General features: G+C 41.8%; 1 protein-coding gene across 1 annotated transcript in view; it reads left to right on the forward strand.

Annotated features, from left to right (window-relative positions):
- Positions 1-16,070: 16,070 nt before the first annotated feature.
- Positions 16,071-22,407, forward strand: part of rlbp1b (retinaldehyde binding protein 1b) — a 72,724-nt gene continuing 66,387 nt past the window's right edge. Inside the window, exon 1 of the mRNA XM_059952479.1 lies at positions 16,071-16,169. The gene's annotated coding sequence lies outside the window, so the exon portion shown is untranslated. The remainder of the gene's footprint in view (positions 16,170-22,407) is intronic.

Genomic DNA, 22,407 nt, shown 5'->3' on the forward strand with positions numbered 1-22,407 from the left:
CAGCTGCATCTCTGCCTGGTTCCGAAATTGCACCATCTCGGATCGCAAGACCCTGCAGTGGATAGTGAAGTCAGCTGTGAAGATCATCAGGGTCTCTCTTCCCGCCATTACAGACATTTACACTACATGCTGCATCTGCAAAGCAAACAGCATTATGAAGGACCCCATGCACCCCCTCATGCAAACTCTTTTCCCTCCTGCGATCTGGGAAAAGGCACCGAAGCATTTAGGCTTTCTCAACCAGACCATGTAACAGTTTGTTCCCCCAAGCCATCAGAATCCTCAATACCCAGAGTCTGGACTGACACCAACTTACTGCCCTCTACTGTGCCTATTGTCTTGTTTATTATTTATTGTAATGCCTGCACTGTTTTGTGCACTTTATGCAGTCCTGGGTAGGTCTGTAGTCTAGTGTGGTTTTTTGTGTTGTTTTACATAGTTCAGTGTAGTTTTTGTATTGTTTCTTGTAGCACCACGGTCCTGAAAAACGTTATCTTGTTTTTACTGTGTAGTGTGTAGGCCTCCGTTAGTCTCGATAGACCATGGATTTGCACCTTGGAAAGTTTCCAGGGCGTAAGCCTGGGCAAGGTTTTTTTAATGGAAGACTGGCAGTTGCCCAAGCTGCAAGTCTCCCCTCTCCACACCACCAATGTTGTCCAAGGGAAGGGCATTAGAAGGGTGTACTGTACCAGGAGTTATAGTCGAAATTACAATAAAAATGACTTGATTTGACTTGATGTCCTTGTCTGAAGATTGGTCGATGGTGAAGTTAGTAATTGCTGGAACCCCAGCATCAGAATATGCCCTAACAGATGATGGAACCTTAATACATATCTCCTCTAATTCCCAATATTCTGCTCTTACCCCACCTCTCCCCATACAGATTTCTCCCACATTCCCAAAGACGTACGGCTTAGTAGGATAATTGGTCACATGGGTGTAATTGGATGGTGTGGGCTCACTGGGCCAGAAGGGCCTGTTACCACACTGCACTTCTAAGTAAATAATAAACTAATACCACCTAGGGAGGTGCTGGGGGCAGCCCGCAAGTTTTGCAGCACAATCTGGTGCCAATATATTATGCTCCAAAATCCTGAACTCAACTACTGCAGCATGAAGCCAGTGAGATGGCCATGGTGGGTAAAGGGATAATGAATGAAAATAAAGAAATGAAAAAATTACATAGTATCAGGAGACCATAAGTTATAAGATATAGTAGAAATTAGGCCACTTGGCCCTTCGAGTCTGATCTACCATTTCTTCATGGTTGATCCATTTTTCCTCTCCTTTCCTTTTAAGATTTCTCAAAGCACTATACTTTTGAAGTGTGGTTGCTACTGTACTGTAGTAAAGAATGAAATATGTCAGACATTTTTTAAAAATTATGTTGGTTTGTGCATTGATGGTGAATCTCTTGTTCAACATTTTATTCTTTCCTGTCAGACACCCTATGTATAGATAATACTGTATTTAGTGTTACGTTATGTACAATCAGTCTACGAATGTATATAAGCTAATCTTATGTATTTATACTTATTGTACCTTTTTCTGCTCTTTATGCTTATTATGTTTTTTCCCATTATAACAGATCCAGAGTAACAATCATTTCATTCATCAGTACTTGCATAAAATGTGGACCAAATATTGAATCTAGTGAGGCAAGAAGCCGGTAGACAGGATGATAGAGGGAGGGCGACGAATAGGAGAGATGCTGCCAACAAGACTGGGTGACCGCAGTCAACTGCAGGCTTTCCTGTGACATCGGCGGAAAGAGCAGGCTCATCCTACTCCCGGCATCGCCAAAGAATGGCTGGAAACAGCTGCCGCGAGAATCGTGGCTGAAGGGAAATTGTGGCAAGATCAAAACAAGCCCAGTGGCAGGAAACACACGGCAGCCCTGAGCTCAGAGGGTCAATTAAAGGGGGAAATGCATATCCATTATCCAGGATGACACAGAACCTCCACAACAAAAGATTCATTGCTTTCTTTCATGGGACAATAAATGCTGATTATCTTCAGGCTCCTGACATTATTTTCACTCTATTTAATTGCTATAACAATTTCTTCTCTGCACTTTCCTGAAGGTGAGGGACTGTTCCCTCAGACTTCTAAACTAAATCTAAGCTCTTTACTGTGGAATTTGCACCCCTCCATTTGTTTATTTACTTTTAAAGTCTCTACAAAGTATTTTCTCACAACTATTTATTACTTATTACTACTATTTGTGTTTTTTTTTAGTAATTGCTTAGTTTGTCTTTTTATGCATATTGCTTGTTTGCCTGTCTTTGTGTGTAGTTTTTCACTGATTCTATTAATTCCTTGTATCTAAAGAAAGTGATTCTCGGGGTAGTGATGATATAAACGATGATATATTTGAACTTTGATAATAAATTTACTTTGAACTTTGAACTGTTATGACTAAATAGGAACCAGGCCACGTCTAAAGTTACACACAAAGAGCCGGAGGAACTCACTGGTTCAAAGTTCAAAGTTCAATGTAAATTTATTATCGATGTATGTTTATACTCCAAGAAGATCACAACCTTATTGTTGTTTGGAGGCTTGTGTGCCTCAAAGGCCCAGAGAGCTTTGCTAGCTGGAGTCAGAGCTTTATGCTTTGACTCTTGCTAGGGTCAACAGGTCAAAGGGTAGAGGCTAGACTAAGAGTGGTCCACCATTCCTCTAGCTCAGGGCTAACAACCCTGACCTGTCAAAAGCAAAATTGTCTGAGTATGACAATATTCCTGATACTTCACCTGGGACCTGACTGTAGAGAAATCCGAGAGGGAGCTACTGACACAATGAAGGAAGCCCTGAACATCGCTAGAGATGGAGGAACTAAACACCACAGTGTAACAGGTAGTTAGTATGTATATGCTGCAAAATACTACATTGACATTCATTTTCTTACATGCATTTACAGGAAACTAAAGAAATACAATAGAATTTATGAAAAACTGTACACAGGAAAAATGCATCTATGGAGGGAAATGGATGTTTCATGTTTTGGGCTGAGTTCCTTCGTCAGTATGGGAAAGAAAGAGGGGAGGTAGCCAATGGAGGAAAGGGGTGGAGCAAGAGCTGGTGGGTGATAGGTGGATCCAGGTGAGGTGGGGGGGGGGTGATAGGCAGGTGAAGGATGGGGCAGAGTGGAAATGATGTCTTGAGTTGGGTAGTGATAGATGGAAATGATGGAGAGCTGAAGAAGATGGAATTTGATAGGCGAGGTCAGTGGACCGTGGAAAAGAAGCAGCCGGTGAAATGTAAGTATTGGTCACCCTTACTGAGGATGAACTGAGAAGTCTTAAAAATTAATATCACACCTTTAAAAGTGGTGCTCCTGCTTTGATTTGTGCAAACTTCATGGCTGCCAGGAGAAATGACAAAGCACTGGTGGGAAACGGGCCACAATATCCCCTCAGTAGACTGAGTAAATGAGACTGCGTTAATCCTATGGATGGAAGGCAGACTGCCAGACCACCCAGAGAGCTGCTTCTGACTAGAGAACAATAATAAGCGCAGTAATGGCTTTAAACCAGGGGTTGCAAGCCTGGGGTCAACAGACCCATTGCTTAATGGTATTGGTCCATGGCATAAAAAAGGTTGGGAACTCCTAGTTTAAACTAAACTTTGTAATTAAAGCAAGATGGTGAAAGTCCATGAATAGAGGAATAAAGTGAAAGTAAAAAATGGGTTGGCCGGTGGCATAAGCACTGGACTTTAAGGCGGGTGGTCCTGGGTTCAAATCTGTGTGGCCCCAACCTGAGCAGCAGTAGCCTGGCAACCTACCTCCAGATCTTGTCATGTAAACCCTACAGACAACAGTCCACATTGTCACCATGAGTCGATAACAACTCGATGGCACTCAACCACAACAAAGGTGTAGAGATTTGAGAGTTGTAATGTCACTTTGGTGGGGGGGGGGTGCAAAAGTTACCATGTCAACCTGGGACATAAAAAGATTCTTTGGATGTTGTAAATCTTGAGCAATGCTGCAGGAACTCGGTAAGTCAGTCATCATGAATAGAAGGGAATGAACGGTAGACGGTTCGGGCTGAGACCCTTCAGAAGGAAATCAAAGTTGAAAGTACATTTATTATTGAAGTATGTAAGCAGTATACGACCCTGAGATAGCCACAAAACAAAGAACACCATTGTCAAAATGAACCCATGCAAAGAAAACATCGAACACCCAAAGCGCAAAAACAAATCACAGGAACGGCAAAAACAAGCAGAAAACGCATAATATAAAACATCAAACCACAGAGCCGTTGAAACAGTCTAGGAGTGTTCAGTTTAGATCAGTTCAGCTCAAATTAGCACTGTGCTGTTCATCGACTGCAGGCCACAGAGCCAGTCCACTCCGAGCCAAATCGCATAAAAAGATCAATAAAAGAAGGTGTAACAAAAAACAAACACACGTATAACATAAACTTGAGAGTCTAACCACAAACCAGGTTGATTAAATCTTGCCCAAGACCCAAGACACTGGCACCATTCTCCAGCAGCATCAAGTGAGAGGGGGAGAGAGAGGCACCTTCCTCTGGGAGCAGTGACCGAGAGCAATAGAGAGAGTCCGATCAAACATCAGACGGTGCTGAACACCCGCTCACCTTTCGCTCTTATCCTTGTCGATTTCGATCTTGCTCGACACTTTAGTCGGTGAGATCAGTGATAAAAGGGTTGATCGTGGCCTCGCGCCTCTAGGCTGCATGCTCCACTTGAAATCTCACCAAGCTCCCTCGGAGTTTTTGGGCTGATCGCTCCATCAGCCCAAAATCACACCATCAAAATGTAAATTACAGGTTCCAATAGTAGCAGAATCACATTTGAAAGAGGTAAAAGAAGCACTTTTTGTGAATGGTCTGGAGGATGTCATCTTTGGTCGCAGTGTTTACTGGTGCCAACTTCAAACTGGGGACGTACTGTGTGGCATCTGACTCACTCACATCCAATCTAGGCTGGGTGGAGATATTTTTCATGGCAAATAATATTCTTAAGTTGGAAGCCATGAATGAAAGTTGAGAAGCGTTGGATGCTGCAGGGATGAAGTGTGTGAGGACAATATAATTTACTTGACCCAATGACACAGGAGCACTATTAGGCCATTCAGCCCACTGAGTCATCTCTGCTATTTGATCATGGCTGATTTTTTTATACCCTCTCAACAATTTTTTCCTGCCTTTTCCTGATAACCTTTGATGCCCTTTCCAACCCAGAACCTATCAGCCTCCACTTTAAATATACCCAATGAGTTGGCCTCCACAACCATCTGAGGCAATGAATTCCACAGATTCACCACTCTCTGCCTAAAGAATTTCTTTCTCATCCCTGTTCTAAAGGAATGTTCTTCTATTCTGAGGCTGGGCCCTCTGGTTTCACAATGTATCCCAAAATTTCTGACTTAATTGTTCTGCAGAAAGTTGTAGTTGTAGTTGATGTAAGCATGATACTAAATCTATTCCTGATATTATTTAATAACAATGAATTAAGCCAAACAGTTGCAGCTCTCCCCAGTTCCAGAAACAAGTAAGAAAGTATGCAGCAGAAATCATAACTTCAAGAAAGTCAAGAACAGACTGAATCTATAACGTCTTTGTGTAACTGCAAAAAAAAATTAGATCAGTCCCTCCTCCCCTTCTTACCCCATCCCTGATATATTTGGTTTTTTCCCCCTCCTTGTTTGTTTTTCTCTCTGCCCATCACACTGCCTGTTCTCCATCTCCCTCTGGTGCTCCCCTCCCCCTTTCTTTCTCCTTCGGCCTCCCATTCCATGATCCTTTCCCTTCTCCGGCTCTGTATCCCTTTTGCCAATCACCTTTCCGGCTCTCAGCTTCACCCCACTCCCTCCGGTCTTCTCCTTTCATTTCGCATTTTCCCCTCCCCCCACTACTTTCAAATCTCTATCTTTCTTTTCAGTTAGCCCTGACGAAGGGTCTCGGCCCGAAACGTCGACAGTGCTTCTCCTTATAGATGCTGCCTGGCCTACTGCGTTCCACCAGCATTTTGCATGTTTTGCTTGAATTTCCAGTATCTGCAGATTTCCTCGTGTTAGATCAGATTAAATTAGTTTTATTTGTCTTATGTGTCTCAGATTAGTTTTATGTGCATTGAAACATATTTAGCATGCCCACACAACTCTAACTATAACCCTGACCATACATCTTTGTAATGTGGGAGGAAACAGATGCTCTCAGAGGAAACCCACATGGTCATGGGGAAAACATACAACCTCCTTACAGGCAATGTTGGGAATTGTACCCTGAACAACGACTGCAGATGCTCTAAAGTTTGCGTTCAAAAGTCAAGAGGTTATGCTGCAACTTTATAAAACATACTACATACCGTTCTGGTCGCCCCTTATTGAAAGGATGTTGAGGCTTTGGAGAGGGTGCAGAAGAGGTTTACCAGGATGCTGACTGGTTTAGAGGGCATGAGAGGTTGTTTTCTTTGGAGCAGCAGAGGCTGAGAGGAGAACTAATGGAGGTTTATAAGATTATGAGAGGCATAGATAGAGTAGATAGGGGGTGTCTTTTTCTCAAGGTAGAAATCTCCAATACCAGCGGGCATGCATTGAAGGTGAGAGGGGGGTAGGTTCAAAGAGGATGTGAGGGGTACATTTTTTTACTCAGAGTCTGGTGGATACATAGTATGTGTTGCCCGGTATGGTGGTAGAGGCAAATGCATTAGAGGCTTTTATTAGTCCTGACGAAGGGTCTCGGCCCAAAACGTTGACAGCGCTTCTCCCTATAGATGCTGCCTGTCCTGCTGCGTTCCACCAGCATTTTGTGTGAAAGGCTTTTAAAAGATGTTTAGATAGGCACAATAATATGAGGAAGATGAAGGGATATGAACATTGTGTGGTTAGGAGGGATTCGTTTTTTGGGGAGGATTTTTGATTTACTTTTTAACTGGTTTGACACAACTTTGTGGGCCAAACGCCCTGTTCCTGTGCTGTACTTTTCTAAGTTCCATGCTAACGTGCTAAAAAAATCCTAATACACATTTTCTTCAGAGGGAAAGCAATATGGTGTACTTATTTATGGTTACGTATGTAAATCATGTGGTCAGCAGCTGTAGTGGGTTTCCTCCAGGTGCTCCAGTATGTCCAAAGACGTACCAGTTTGTAGGATATTTGGTCATTGTAAATTGTTCTGTGATTTGGCTAGTGTTAAATAGATGGGTTGCCCAGCGGTGTTCGAAAAGCCTGTTCTGTGCTGTATCTCTAAATAAATAAATGTATATATCTGATGTGTAAGCACTGCATGGAAAACATTCCTTATTGTTGGATAACAAGAAAGGCACCTTTTTCTTCAGTGCTTTTGTCTTGTAACTGCTAATGATTGTTATAGAGAGAATAAATATTTGGGCAGGAGAAATAGTGGCAATCATACACATGGCTCTGAGTTTCTGGAATGTTATTGAAGCTGCCCTCACCCAGGTGGTTGGAGAGAATTCCTTCACACTCCTGGCTTGATCATTGTAAATGGCACAGAAGCCTTTGGAAATCAGGATGTGAGTCACACACCGCAGAATTCCCTACATCTGGCCCGTCTGCAAGGCAGTGTATTTATTCAGGTTAATCCACAAGGTTCTTCAATTGAAATCAATATTCTAGCAGGAATGCAGAGGCCACTTCCTCTTCAATGTTCCCCAATACAAGGATCTGGAACTCCATCCATCACCTTGGATTCATTCACATAACGAGATGTAATCAGACCTGGTCAGCGATGATACAGGGTTTTGATCTGAAACATCAGCAATGCTACCTCCCACAGATGCTGCCTGAGACACAAAGTTCTTCCAGCTGGTGTTCATTGATCCATATTCCAGCATCTGCTGTCCTTTGTGTCTATAATGAAACCTCTCTTCTGCTCCGACTGACATTTAAAATATATGCTATTTCAAATCATTTCTACGTGTTTTAATTTTTGTTTCAAAGCTCAAGTAAATTTTTACAGAGTCCCACAAATGTTTGCAATATCTCCCTGGGTAGAAGAGCCCGAAGTGGTTTCATCATCTTCTATTCAGATTTTCTTGGTCAGGAAGGTGGTGTTGTTATTTCCATGATTTGCACACCGGATATTTGGCTTTCTCTAACTTGTGGTATTCTCACCTCTATAGAGGGCCAAGAAGACATTTACCTAAATGATTCCAAAAATGAGTGCCTTCTGTTAGGTGGATGGACTTGTCAAGATGGGATTGAACTGGTTGAAAGCCCAAATTGGTTCAATTTGATTCTATTTTAATTCTATTTTGGATTTATTGAGAATTCCTGCAAGAAAATGAATCTCAGGGTAGTATATGGTGACATACTGTATATGTACTTTGATAGTAAATTTACTATGAACTTTGAGCTTTGAATGGAGGAAAATTCAAGGTGATCTGACAGAGGTGGTTAAATTGATGAAGAGTATGGCCAGAAAATGTAGGGAAAAATCTTCTCACTGCAGAAGGAGAAACGCCATGATACGTGGCATGGTAGCGTAATGCTATTACAGCACCAGCATCCCTGGGACAATTCTGCTATAAAGGAGTTTGTACGTCTTCCCCTTGACTGCACGTGTTTTCCCTGGGTTCCCAACCACATTTCAAAGAAATAAAAAAATAATAATAAAGGAAGAATGATGGTGATTGGCAAAAGAACCAAAAGTGATGAGAGATTTTTCTTTCACACGATGAGTTGTAAGGGAGTGGAACGTATTTATAGATTTAGAGATGCAGCACTTCCCATTTCCACCCCTATGACCACTCCATCACTGGTCAAGCCATCCCCACTGAGCACATCTATACAAAGCCTTGTTACAAGAAAGCACCATCTATCATCTGGGATCCCACCACCCGGGGCATGCTCTCCTCTCGCTGCTGCGATCAGGAAGAAGGTACAGGATTCAGACCACCAGATTCAGGAACACTTATTACCCCTTTACAAATAGGCTCTTGAACCAAAGGGGATAACTTCACTCATCTCCATTTGCCCCATTATTGAAAAGTTCCCAGGACCAAAGGACTCACTTTCAAGGACTCTTCATCTCATGCGCTCAATATTTATTGCTTATTTGTTATTATTATTTCATCCTTTTTGTATTTGCACAGTTTGTTGTCTGGTTGGTGTGGTTTTTGATTGATTCAATTATGGAGTTATTGAGTATGCCTGCAAGAAAATGAATCTCAGGGTTGTAAAAGGTGACATATGTGTACTTTGATAATAAATTTACTTTGGACTTTGAACCTACTAACCCATACATCTTTAGTAGGTTGGTGTAAACTGGAGCACTTGGAGGAAACAGACTGAGTCACAAGGAGTATGTACACACTCCTCATAAGCATTGGGAGAATTGAACCTGAGTCACTGGCGCATTACAGTAACCGCTAGCTACTTTATCATCCCATGATATTTTATGACAGTTAACTTAATTGCAGCAATCAAAAGGTAAATGTAAGTATTTGAAAAGCAATAATTTGCGAGGCTAAGGGGTGTGAGCTAGTATGGACTTGTCAGGCTGAATAGCCTCCTTCCCTATTATAACCATCCTGTGTCTGGCTGTAACCAAATGTTTTCCTCCCCAGCAAAATGTTTGGTCAAGTTTCACCGTGGGAATTATTGACTTGCCGTCTCCTTGCCCTGTGAACTAATCTACAGCAATTTAACCTTTGCCCTCAAATTAAGATCAGTAGATTCACATCAGCAGTTATAACCTACACTCTGACCCCTCTGGGTTATAGGCCATTAACATCTTGTGTCACTGGCTTTTCACAGATGTCCTTTGGGGCCTCTCTTAATTAGCCTCATCTCAATTAAGTACAGTTCACCCTATCCTCCTTAATCAAGTTGTCTATTAATCATATCATGACAAAATCCTGCTTAATCTGATTGACATTAAATGTGATTTTTTTCACAGTTGCGTCACATTTGTGTCTGACATGTTGAAACTTCCAAGAGTTTATTGTTTATGGTACAATCCACAGATTTTACAGGACAGTTCTCTCTTTCCACATTGTGACATAATGAAAGTAATCTGTCTGTTTAACAAAATACAATTACTAATAGGGAAATTGGTGAACAAGTATAACAGTGTGAAGGTGTCCATTCAAGAGTGAAAGAGTTTTAAGTCATTTTAAATCATTCACTTTTGCATTTTGTTTATTATTTCATTTATTTCTATTGTTCACTTCAATTGTTTGCATGATTTGTATTTTTTTCTTTCTCTTGCATATCGAGTTGGTTTTTAATTTTAATTTTTATTCTTTTATTAATTGGGTTCTTTCAGGTGTCTTACTTTGTGGCTGCCTGTGAGCAAACAAATCTCAGGTTGTATAATTTATACATTCTTTGATAATAAATGTACTTGAATCTTGAATCTTCAAATTGCATCTTTTTTTTCCATTGTATGTATTTTCAGTGATAATTTGCTGGTTTTGTACTCGTAATCAACGGGTGCCTGATGTTGTTCCAAGGTGTGGGCGTCCAGCCTGTAGGAAACTGGGGGCTGAATCAGCTGAGCTGCAGTACCCAGATCCCAGGTACTTCAATCACCAGCAGTCTCACCTCATTCCTCAATATCGACGCAGTGATCAAGAAAACTCCTCAAAAAAAACCTAAAAAAATGTTGGCTGTCCACGAGGATCCTCCTGAACTCCTGCAGATGCACTCCAAGAAGATAGGTTGGTGACACGCCATATGTACACAAAGTTCTAAGAAAGTAGAGGTGCTGGTGTATCTTCTTTGCTTCTTCTGCAGGTGCATTCCAAGGAGATCATTCTATGCTAGTGGGCTGGATACACTTTGTTCCTTGTCCTTCAGATTTTAAATAAGGTGGGTAATCCTTACTAAAAGCTTTGGTGAAATTTAAGCATTTCTTTCTATGCAGAATTTTTGAACAAGTAGGCCTGTTGACTTCATAACTGTTGATGGCCAAAATATAGCTGGTGGCAAATCAGTGTTCAGGAGAAAGTCTGAAAACCTGGTTGAATGGTGTCACAACCTCTCACCCAATGTCAGCAAAATCAAAGAATGGATTATTGACTATAAGAGAAAGAAGCTGGAGGTCCATGAGCCAGTTGTCATCACAGGATCGGAGGTGGAGAGTGTCAGCTATAATTTCCTTGGCATTATCATACCAGAGGACAAGGCCTGGGCCCAGCTTGTAGGTGCCAACACAAAGGAGACACAACAGCATCTCTACTTTCTTAGAAGTTTTTGTAGATATGGCATGTTGCCAAAAACTTTAACATCTATATTTGCACATTTGTGCAAATCCTAATTGGTTGTATCGTGGCCTAGTATAGAAGCACCAATGCCCAGGAATGGAAAAATCTTCAGAAAGTGGTGGATACTGCCCAGTCCTCCCCACCATTGAGCACTTCTACACAGAGTGCTGAAACACGAAAGCAGCGTTCATCGTCAAGGACCACACTGCCTCCCACACACCTACCGCCACCATCAGGAGTATGTTCTCTTCTTCCTACTTCCATCAGGAAGGAGGTACAAAAGCCTTGGGTCCCACACCACCAGATTCAGGAAGAGTTATTACTGTACAACTATCAGACTCTTGTACTGGCATGAATAAGTTCGCTCACCCCAATTCTGAAATGATCTTACCAACTACAGACTCACTTTCAAGAATTCTTAACTGATGATCTTATTATTTTTAAAAAATTATTTGCACAATTTGTTATCATTTGCATGTTGCTTAGTTGTCAAGTTCAAAGTAAATTTATCATCAAAGTACATATATATGTATATATATATATATATATATCATCGCACACAAGGTGCTCCCCCCCCCCCCCCCCGTACAAAGGTAGAGTGTTCCTGTGAAACATTTCTTAAGCCAAAATGGTGTAAAGCAAAGAACCATTAATTTATATGGGAAAAATTTTTGTTAAAGCGAAAATCCTCTTTGTAATGCGAAAACAGGTTACTAATGTAGGTCTTTTGTAAAAGCGAAGTGGGGTAAAGCGAACTTTGGCAAAGCGGGGTAACACCTGTACTACAATGAGATTCATTTTCTCGCAGGCGTTCGCAGTGAAAATGAAGAATTACAGTAGTATCAATGAGAATGAGACACAAAGACATACAAACAACCTATGTGCAAAAGACATAGAAACGCAGAAACATAGAAAACCTACAGAAACATAGACATACTATGCAAATACAAAAAAATCAAATAGTAATAAATAATAGAAGTGATCCAAGATGGCGGCGCGATGCAGCTTGCAGCGGCCACTCCGGAACTGATTATCTGTTATTTGTGAAGTGGGGTGCCGTGCGCAATCATAATTGATTGAAAACGGACGTGGAAGCACGGAGAAACATCGGGAAATTCCAGGAAGACCTTCTTCATTGCTGCTGCTGTGAGGTCCTGGACTCTGCTGGGAAGAACAGGCCCCCAGTCCTCAGGGTCACATTGCCGATGGCCGTTGGCGGGGCCGTCTTAATACGCTCGGCAGAGGATGGTGCTCGGAGAAGCTGTGCCGGAGGGGATGGTCATTGGCTCGGAAGTTCGACAGACTCAGGTCACTTTCGATGTGTGCTGCGTCTGTGAGACTGAGTCGGGTGGCGCCATGGAAGTCCGTAGCGGGGGTACTCCCTTCTGCCACCGCCGTGGGATGGTGAGTCTGTCAGTACTCTGGGGACTTGTGGAAACTGTGGTGATTTCTTTTGAACTTACAGTCCTTTAACATCTTGGGCTATTTTTACTGTGCCTATAGTCTGTTTTTTTTAATCAATTATGCTATTGTTTGCACTGTTGTAACTACATGTTGTATCTATGTGGTTTTGTGCAGGTCTTGTAGCTTTAGTTTTTGGTCTTGTTTTTGTCTGGTGGATTTGGAGCTCCTTTCCAGGGAATGCACTAGACGGTAGCATGATATTAATATGCAGCAGCCTCTCCGGACTCTGGATTGGGGATTGCCAAACGTTATGTGGATTTTCTGGTGTAGTCTTGTTTTGTCATGTGCTTTTGTGATATCATTCTGGGGGAACGTTGTCTCATTTTTTAACTGCATTGCATTTGTGGTTTCTAAATGACAATAATCTGAATCTGAAATAAATAATAAATAATATTGAGAACATGAGCTGAAGAATCCTTTAAATATATCTTTTTATAAATTCTATTGTATTTCTTTATTTTTCTGTAAATGCCTGCAAGAAGGTAAGGAATCTCAGCTTAGTTAGTATATGGTAACAACATATGCATGCATTTTGATAATAAATTTTACTTTGACTTTGATCCAACCCAGTGAACAACAGTGCAGGCTGGTGGGACTATATAGTTTAATCCTATTTCTAATTTTTACATTCTTATGTAACGCATTTTCAGATTGTGATCCTGAGTTTGCTGCAGCAGCAGTCCTAACACAAATGGAGAATATGGTGCCCTGATAGTTACTCAACACCAGCCAAATCCAGTCCATGAATGAAAGGCCATTGTCCGTAAATTAAGCTGGGAGGTGGAGTATAATTTAAAGTAAATATTCTAAGTAGCAATCAAGGTAAGCAAAATAGAATGTAGTCTTTATGTAGAAAGGGATAATCTCTGTTCGGATTACTTTTGGTGAACATTTGACCCAGAATCTTTAGCGGAAAACTTTTTATTCTGTTAAGCCTTATGATGTCACTCAGACAAGTTGCCCAGTTGGTGATCTTTTCCCTACTTTTCAGAATCAGAATGAAAACCAGGTTTAGTATCACTGGCATGTTCCTGAACTTTTTGTTATGCAGCAGTGGTACATTGCAATACATAATAAAAACTGTAAATTACAGTATTTGTGTGTGTGTGTGTGTGTGTGTGTGTGTGTGTGTTAAATTAAATTAAAGCTAAATTAAATCAGTAGTGTAAAAAGAGAAAAAAAGTTGTGAGATAGGGCTCTTACAGATACCTGGACTATACCTCGTCCCACCCTGTTACTTGTAAAAATGCTATCCCCTTCTCTCAATTCCTCTATCTCCACAGCATCTGCTCTCAGAGTGAGGCTTTACATTCTGGAACAAAGGAAATGTCCTCCTTTTTCAAAGAAAGGGGCTTCCCTTCCTCCACCATTAACACTGCTCTCAACTGCATCTCTTGCATTTCATGCACGTCTACTCTTACCCGGTCCCTTCTGCCACCCTACCAGGGCTAGGTTTCCTCTTGCCCCCACCTACCAACCCACCAGCCTCCCCGGCCAGCACATAATTCTCTGGAGCTTCCGCCATCTCCAACAGGATCCCATCACCAAGCACATCCTTGCCCTTCCCCCCACATTCTGCTTTCCACAGGGATTGCTCCCTACATGACTCCCTTGTCCACTTATTGCTCCCCACTATCCCCACCGCTGCTGGGGCCTCCTGGCACCATCCTTGCAAGCAGAACAAGTGCTACGCCAGTCCCTACACCTCCTCCCTCATTACCATTCAGTGCCCCAAACAATCCTTCCAAGTGAGGTGATAATTCACCTGTGAGTCCGCTGGGGACATATACTGTGTCCGGTGCTCCCGGTGTGTCCTCCTGAGACCCGACATAGATTGGAAGACCATTTTGCCGAGCACCTATACTCTGTCTGCCAGAACAAGCAGGATCTCCCAGTGGTCACCCATTTTAATTCCACTTCCCATTCCCATTCCAACATTTCAATCCCTGGCCTCCTCTCTGTTGCAATGAGGCCACACTCAGGTTGGAGGAACAACACCTTATATTCCATCTGGCTAGCCTCCAACCTGATGGTATGAACATCAGTTTCTCGAACTTCTGGTAATGGCTCTTCCCCTTCCCCCCTTCACCATTCCCCATCCCTTTTCCCTCTCTCACCTTGCCTGCCCATCACCTCACTCTGGTGGTCCTCCCCCACTTTCTTTCTTCCACGACCTTCTATTCTCTCCTATTGGACTCCCCTGTATCTTTTTCACTAATCAACTTCCCAGCTCTTTACTTCATCCCCCCCCCCTTCCTGGTTCCACCTGCCACCTTGTGTTTCTCTCTCCTCTCCCCCACCTTTTAAATCTACTCATCATCTTTTTCTCTCCAGTCCTGTCGAAAAGTCTTGGCCGGAAATGTCAACCGTACACTTTTCCATGGATGCTGCCTGGTCAGCTGAGTTGCTCCGGCATTTTGTGTGTGTTGCTTGGCTTTTCAGCATCTGCAGATTTTCTCTTGCTCGCGGTTGAAACCGGATTTATTGATTTAGAGATTCAGGCTATTCTGGTTCAACAAGCCACACTACCCAGCAACATTTAAGAAAAGTTTGGATATGTACAAGGATGAGAGGGGTAACTTCACTCACCACAAATCTGATCTGATTCTACAACCAACAGACTGACTTCCAAAGACTCTTTCCAACTCATAGTTCTTTGTGTTATTTTACCCATCTTCTTTTGCACAGTGTTTGTTTGTCAGTCTTTGCTTATAAATAGTATTTTTGTAATTTCTATCATGTTTCTTTATTTTCTTGCAACTATCTTCAAGAAAATAAATCTCAAGGTAATGTATTGTAACTTATATGTACTTTGATAATAAATCTTACTTTGACTACTTTGGAGGGCTGTAGTCTGGTTGCACTTAGATGGGACTAGGCGGAAGACCAGACTGACGCAGACTAGATGGGCTGACAAGCCTGTTTCTGCACTGTACTGCTTTAGGACTATGACATCATGCACAGAGGCATTTTTGTTCCTATTCTGAAGTATTTGCACCGATTTCCTGTTAAAAACACATCCAATGGGAAATTGGACTGGACACTTTTACGCTTGAATCACTTTGGCGTGGAGATCGATTTCCCATCATTGTTGCGTATGTGGTGATGTCATCAGCTGTGAGTTTCTGACTAATTGAGAGAAATTGGAACTAAGGTTCATAGCCTACAACGTTCGTTAATCATTCATCATCAAACAAGGAACAAGTCATGCAGCAGGTCAAGAATCAAAGGGGACTTAAAGGTTCCCTGTAGGGATACTGCTTTTCCCCTTTACTGAACCTCCCATATTGATTATCATGCCGGCAGTTCACTCTCTAGAATGAGCGGGTTAAAGTCAGAGTTATTTACTTGCTCGTGGTGCTCTAGTTATTTACTGTATTTGCTATAAGTATCTCATAAAATAGCTGTAACCACAAGCCTTACACCTCATTCCTAGCTTCTGAAGAACCTTGTGGACAATATCATCTCCAGATCCAACAGTGAGGACATCCCAGGTTAGTAATATTTTTGTCGAAAGCCTATTTAATTGCGCCACTCATTTAGTGCATCACAGTAGGTGAATTCTAACTTCTAACCTTATATGTTTAGTGTTTTACATAAGGGTCATGAAGTGGAGATACATCACTACCAAAGGAGGTGTAAGGCACTCTTTCCCATCACTAGCTTGTAGGTCATCCTTGGGCAAAGTGTAGCACCTGCTTAGCACTCAGATCAGGGTTACATGAAGCTATGGGAGCAGGTGGTGGATGGTTGTAGAAGCAGCTGGTGCATATCACAAATTCTGGTTATGTGACCACTGACACTAAGCAGACAATCTTTGAGCTGTATTGATAATGACTGGCATCACCTGCTTGTAAAGACACTGTCTCAAGGAAGGCAATGGGAATCCACTTCCACAGAAAGATTTGCCAAGAATAATCATGGTCCAGACCATAACTGACCACATCATATGACATGGAACGTAATGAACAAACGTTTAACATAAAGAGCTCGTAGAACATGGTTGAAGAACTTTCATCCAAAATGTTAGCATTGTAGTAGACTGGAATAACAGACTAGGTCTGGAAGACTCAAAATACAAGAATAATGGACCACAAGAAAGTTTATGAAGGCTAGGAGAAAACAGGTTTCTTCAGCGATCTGATTTACAGAGATTGAAAATGACTGAGAATCAGCTTACATTTATATTAAAAAAGGATCACTTGCTGTTTCCTTCTGGCACTGAGAATGATAAGAGCTATTTTTGAAAATAATTAATTCACTAGTGGAATGTTGACATCATAAATAATTCCACTTTTTCCTTTCATTAACTATCTTTGTTGCATTTCTCACCCACTGCACACATGGTGAAAGTATCCCCTTAGAGTTGAAATCTAGGCAATTCTAGGATTTAGCCTCAACGATATGAAGGAACAGTGCTATATATCCCAGATGGGATACTGTGAGCCTTCAAAGGTGATCTTGGTGGTAGTGGCATTCTTTGTACATTCTGATGAGAAGAGAGATAATGTTGGCATGGAACGCAGAGAACATAACATGTAGAAAATGGGAACAACAACACACACAAAATACTGGTGGAACACAGCAGGCCAGGCAGCATCTATAGGGAGAAGCGCTGTTGACGTTTCGGGCCGAGACCCCTTTGTCAGGACTAACCGAAAGGAAAGATAGTAAGAGATTTTAAAGATCAGTGAGTTTTGAACTTTGACTTCTCTAACTTCTGTTAATGCCCCTCCTCCCCTTCTTACACCATTCCTGATATATTTAGTTGTTTGCCTGTTCTCCATCTCCCTCTGGTGCTCCGCACCCCCCCTTTCTTTCTCGGGAGGCCTCCCATCCCATGATCCTTTCCCTTCTCCAGCTCTGTATCACTTCCGCCAATCAGCTTTCCAGCTCTTAGCTTCATCCCACCCCCTCCGATTTTCTCCTATCATTTCTCATTTCCCCCTCCCCCCACTACTTCCAAATCTCTTACTATCTTTCCTTTCGGTTAGTCCTGACGAAGGGTCTCGGCCCGTAACGTCGACAGCGCTTCTCCCTATAGATGCTGCCTGGCCTGCTGTGTTCCACCAGCATTTTGTGTGTGTTGTTTGAATTTCCAGTATCTGCAGATTTCCTCATGTTTGCTCATGTAGAAAATGGGAGCAGGATTAGGTAAATTGTCACTTTAAGCTTGTTCCGCCATTCAGTACAATCCTGGCTGATTGTCAGCTCCAAGCACTCACACCTTGATGCCTTTTTTCATATAGGCCAGGCAACCTGCTTCTTAAACATCTTCAATGACTCAACAGTGGTCCCTCTTTGCTAGAGAGTTCCACATTGACATTCAAGGAGTGATAGCATGGTCGGGGGCTGACAGTCTAACGAGTGTCATACTGGTTGGGTTGAGTTGTTCTCTGATCTTGGCAATTTACTCGCAAACGTTTTGTCACCATGCGAGGAGATATTGTCACTCTTAATTGTGGTGTGTCCTCTGAATGCTTGGCCTTTATATAGTTTTCAACCTCATTTGTGACATGGGGAGGAAACCTCATCGCTGATTGGCTGTGTCGCGAACTTTGTGCGTTGTGGTCTGGAACTTTGCCAGCATGCACTCATAAATAGGATCGAGGTCAACATGTTTGCTTACAGAATTGTTAAGGGAAAACCCCTCTTCTAGGAATTCTCTTCCATGCCGTGTAGTTACCTTGTGACATGACTTTCACTGATGTCCAGTTGAATTTGTGCCCGCTTGATTTTCATGGGTAGAGACTGTTACGCTGTTGGAAGTGGAGAGTTATAAATGGATCTTTAGGGAGCAGGTTGCAATGAGTCACCACCCTTCTGCACCATCTTACAGTAAATGTTAAGTTTTTTTGTAACCAAACTAACAAACAATTCTGCCAGTATAACTTCCCAAAATTCCTGACTTGTTAGATGCTGGAAAATTTTGGGGAATAATTGACTGTAGAATTCCTGGCCTTTGACCTGCATGTCGACACACATGACTACTTGATCTGTTTAGTCATTTTTCAGATCAATGGTGACTTCCAGAATTATTGATACCGGTACTGTTGAATATCAAATGGAGATGGTGTTCCGCAAAACTGATACCCAATAAGAATAATTGTGATGGGTGGATCCTGCAACGATTTGGTTTCACTTGATCAAATGGACCCAGACTCGGTAGTTCCTCCAACTCTCACTTTATTGTTAATACAGAGAAGAAATTAGAGAGTTGTGATAAATGCTTTATATTGTACACTACCTACACACGAATAGGTAGGGCTAACTTCAGCAACCCCTAGCAGTCTACACCACAGAGTATACTTAGCAACATCTGCGTGGTCCCTGAGGCAGGCGATCAACCGTGGACTGGCTAGGGTGGAGGTCAATTGGCACCAGCTCAGCTGTTCGGCCCGAAGGTGGGACCCAGGCGAGTGGTCTGCCCAAGAAGGAACTTGCCCATCTTTATAGCACTATCACCACCTCCTAGTCCTGTTAGAAGGGGCTAAGCATCCAATCCGATGCTTACACGACCCTAACTTGGGCCAATCCAATTCCTGGCCACGTATTAAGCCAACATATGTCCTCCATACCTGCAAGTACCATGGTTGGGTGACCTGTAACAACCTGCCTTTGCCCCCTCAGGGACAATGCATCCTATTAATCTTACAACCAAACAATATAAAAAAACATTCTTTAGAGACAAGGTGATTAGTTACTTTTACACAAATCATCACTTTTAGCTTGCTCTCAGGCATGTTATCTGGTAGACCAGAGCCACATATTGTTCCCCCCTTATCTGGTATCAAGGGTCAATCTGCCCAACAACATAACAGGCCCACAAATTCCTAATTGTGAACCATTTTCCTGCCGTGCCAATTTTCATACCCACACACCTAACCATACACCATACACTTACCTATACAGATGGTTAGTCTCTTAGTGTTTTGCAAAATTACTTCCCACTTTTCAGTCTAAGCCTGGACAGTTTTAAGGTTCTAATGAGTGTGGATATGAGCTGCTTCTTCATCTGAGGAACTGAGAATGGAATCAAAACATTTTGCAAACACCAATGAATATAAACATGTGTATGCTGGGATGGAAAGAGCCATTAATGACGTGACAGAAAGACAATGGAATCCATGGTTGGTATGTTTCTTTGGGGACAGGATATGCAAGGTGGTTTCCTAACTCCCTGGATAGTTGCCGGCATTGTAGCTTCACTGAATATAGTGCTTTGATTTCTTTTTTTACAAAAGGATTCAAATTCAGATTTATTTATCACATGTACATCAAAATATACAATTGAATGCATCATCCGCGTTAAAAACCCTTACACATGATGGTGTGTTAGGGACAGCATGCTAGTCTCACCTCACATTCTGGCACCAACATACAGCACTCTGTAGAAGTCTTAGGCATATGTATAGAGCTAGGGTGCCTAAGTCTTTTCCAGTTACTTAATAACTCTTAATACTACTGAGCTAATACAAAACTAAGTACTCTTATTCCTGTTTCCCAACCATCTTCCTATTGCAACCAATATGCAGTACTGAGCAGAAGCCTTAGGACCCTGGCTATAAATCTGTGCCTAAGACTATATACTTATTCATGTTGCATAATTTAAAGTTAATTTGTTATCAAAATATATATGCTGTATACAACCCTGAGATATATTTTCCCACAGACAGCCATAAAACAAAGAAACACCATGGAACACATTCAAAGAAAACAGCAAACACCTAACGTAGAGTACTATAGATTATGTCTTTCCGGTTACCAAATAACCCTTAATACGACCAAGCTAATACAAAGATAAGGACTCTCATTTCTGTTTCCCACCCACCTTTCTATTTTAATCACTATAGCACACAGTGCAAAAATCTTAGGCACATACAGTATGTATAACTCAGGTGCCTAAGTAGTTCTTGAGCAGTACTCTACCTGTAGTATGCCCACAGTGCTCGGCAGAACAACACAGAGAGCAAAAAAATTATAATTATCTTTTTCATGGTTAATTACTAAGAGATTGGGAGGTTAGACTCCATTTGTTACTTGGAATATGTGTTTCTACATGGTAACCGTTATTAATGTGTTCCTGATCTCTATGTATTAGTATTAATATTGTTTATTGGAAACTTAATTAAAGATTGAAAAAGAAAGAAAGAGAACAAAAAAACAGAGCGGAATAAGCAACAGAACAAGTTGTCATGGACAATCATTGAGCAATAGGGAAAATTTTACTCTGGATTTCCTGCTGTCCTATGTGTTTGCACAGAAAATTCAGACCGGAGATCATGAAAACTGATAAATTAGCATGGAAATAACATATTTGCTTAACTGATGATCTGGTAACTTAGAAATGAGTGAATTCAGGAAGTTATGTTGGCAGAACTGTTAGCTCAGTTACAAAAGCACTTTACATTCCCTTCAAAGTAACCCACGAAAATAAAGTTCTGTCTCGTGTTCAGTTTTACTAGATCCATGTACTAGGAGGCATACATAATGCCATCATTCTTGCCCACAGCATCCTCCCTTTTCCTGGTGCCTGTGTTAGAAAGGGTTTTACAATGTAGCCTCTAGTCAGCACAACTCGTATAAGATCCTGTTTCCACACGGGCATCCGGTAGGACTCTGGAGCACAGACAGGGGTTTCAGCTTCTCAATGAAGGCAGTGTGAGGAACAAGTCTTTCTCTAAGCCACCGACTTTCTCTGCCAGCTGCTTCTAATTAGCGGTGATCAGCTGGTTACTTCTCAGTTGTCAATCTCAGTTAGACAGACTCAAAGTTCTCTCATCAGGATGGAGTGCATGAGAACAATAAAAAAAAAACTAGGAAGCATTTGAAATCTTCAGAAAAGCCTATAAAAGGCTTTGTGTTACCTGTTTGCACCACAGAGTCTAGGACTACATATAAACAAATCTCCATGTACAATCATACTAAATCCAGGCTTTAGACATTAACAAATCTCTTCTGAATGGCAAGGACTGAAGCAACAGTGTTTTGTAACCTTACAACCCTATTAGATCCATTCAGAACATCGTCAAAAGGCAATACCTCAAGAAGGTGCTGTCTACAATGAAGGACTGTCACCATCCAGGACAAGCTCTCTTCTCAGGGAGGAGATGGTTCAGGAGCCTGAAGATGCACACTCAATACCTTTGGAACTTCTTCCCCTATGAAACCAGATTTCTGAGTGATCTATGAACATTATCTCACTAATGTAGACTCATCTTTAAATGACAGAAGACTTGGAGTCATAGAACACTACAGCAGAGAACAGCACTTTCAGCCCATCTAGTAGATATTAGACCACTGGAAAATGACACAGGAGAGATAGTAATGGGGGGGGGACAAGGAAATGGCAGAGAAACTGAATAACTATTTTGCATCAGTCTTCATTGTGGAAGACACATTGTGGAATGAGCACAGTTGCTAGTATTACAGAGATGGGACTTCTATGTACTGATTAAAGAAAGTTTCCTGAAGTCATTTGACAAACACTTCCCCATACAGCCCACTAGAGTAGCATTCCACTATCCTGCATGGCATCCCCACTGCTCTAACTGTGCAATAAAAAATAGGAAATGAAGAAAGAATAAATAACGACAAAAAATCTACTTACGGCCTCGCCTCTTCTCATTAAAGCCCACTCACCCAATGGCCAACTGCTTAAACCTTTCTTTTTATTGATCCTTGCCAAGTGCCTGATTATGTGAAATCCATTGTCTCTGCTGGACTGTGGTG

This window comes from Hypanus sabinus, chromosome 28, assembly GCF_030144855.1.
Source record: "Hypanus sabinus isolate sHypSab1 chromosome 28, sHypSab1.hap1, whole genome shotgun sequence".
In the NCBI taxonomy this organism is placed as follows: domain Eukaryota; kingdom Metazoa; phylum Chordata; class Chondrichthyes; order Myliobatiformes; family Dasyatidae; genus Hypanus; species Hypanus sabinus.